The sequence below is a fragment of the Teleopsis dalmanni genome, chromosome 1 (genome assembly GCF_002237135.1).
Source record: "Teleopsis dalmanni isolate 2A chromosome 1, ASM223713v2, whole genome shotgun sequence".
Lineage (NCBI taxonomy): Eukaryota > Metazoa > Arthropoda > Insecta > Diptera > Diopsidae > Teleopsis > Teleopsis dalmanni.
The window spans coordinates 219,096,886-219,098,790 of NC_051846.1; positions in this window are offsets into that span (position 1 = coordinate 219,096,886).

Below are 1,905 nucleotides of genomic sequence, written 5' to 3' on the forward strand. Positions count from 1 at the left end.
CCGGGATGGTGGACGCTTAGTTAGAGCCGGCGTCTACTCGGCTCAGCTTAGGGGCTTCTCAGGGTTTCTGTGACCTTTTAAGCCACACCCTCCGACGCCTAGCTGGATTTTAGTCGCCTCTTACGACAGGCATGCCTTACCGCGGGAATATTCTAACCCCTATCCCGCAGGGATTGCTCAAACGTGCACAAATGTGCGATGCACAAACGTGCACAAATGTGCGATTTTGCGTTTGCACCCAAGGGTGGAAAAAATTACAGGAACTTCACAATTTTGTTTGAAATAGAAATATTATTCTGTTGCAAATTTTAAAAAAATTGATATTTGCTTTCGTTGGGATTGTAACTTATATTAAAAATTGCATAAATTAACAAATATTTAAAATAATTATTTTTGTTAAGTAATGTTAACTAAAAATTATAACTGTCTTAACCTTATTTGTATTTTAACTTAAAATATTAGTTTTTTGTATATTACTTTGTGCATTTTTAAATGCAAATATAGTAACTGAACTAAAAGCATTTGTTTGGAAAGTTTTGCACCAGTTTAAAAGAAATAAAAACATATTTTAGGAAGATTTTTTTATGCCCAAAAAATATGTATTTACATAGGTAGAGTATCTAACTTTTATTAAAAAAACACGAAAGATTAGGAAAATATTTTTTTTGAACAGGTAGCAGGTATTAGTATTGGTGCATTTGTTTAATAAAATTTGCAACAGTTTAAAAAAGATAATACGGGAGGGCCACAAATAGATATTTTTCTCCTCCAGAAATATGTATTCACTTAGGTAGAGTATCTAACATTCATTAAAAAATGCGAAAGATTAGGAAAATGTTTTCTTGAACAGGTAGCAGGATTTTAGCGCCCTTTCTACTGTGCTAAGTAACCAAAGATATAATTTAAGTGAAAAAAATATTTCAGCAATGTTATTAATAAGATTAAATGAAAATTTATTTCAAAAAATATATAATAAAAATTATATATTTTTTAATAAGAAATTAAGATATTAAATTATTGAATTATTTCAATAACTTCGTTAAATTTAAGCTGTAATTAAAGATAAAAAATTAAGTGAAATCTAATAACAAAATTAATTTATGTTGTTGTAAAAAATATTTTATTTGCTTTTTATAACCTCACTAACGAATCTTAGTGTATAACTTACTATTAAATAAAATTTTATGAAGTAGTTCAAAATTGATATATTTAATTTTTTCAAAGTACGATCCATAGAACCGATCCTCTTTACTTATAACATTTTGAAACAAATACTCTTTCGCTATTAAATTCATGTACCTATTTAATATAACAAAGTTTTCAAGTAACTTTATTTATTTAAAATTAACTTTATTCCCATGTTTTAAATTAGTAAACCTTAAAATAATAAGTAATATAAGCAATAAATGTAAATCTAATAATAAATTCAAAATTAAAATATAAATACAAAATCATTTCTTCAAAAAAATATTTCGTATTAAGACCAAAATTAAAACAAATCAGTTTTACGTACTATTTTGCTGCGATATTTGTCATAATATTGTGCGCTTTTAAATCATCATTTCACACAAATGTGCAGTAGACATTTCGTCTCCGCACATTTGGGTGCATTTTTATTTTCGAGTCTTCACACAAAATGTGCTCCTCGTTTTCTTTTCTGCACACGTTGTGTGCGAAAACAAGCTGGCTGCCTCACACACAATGTGCTGTGCGAAATAACTTCGGCACAAACACCGAATTGGTGTGCGAGTTTTATTTCACTGCACCACATTCGTGTGAAATGTGCGTTTTGTTTGTGCACACAAGATGTGGCACTTAAGATGTGCACAAAAATTTTCGCACGTGAAATTTTATTTAGAATCGCACAACATTTGTGCGTGGTGTTTTGCATTTTTGTGCACAGCA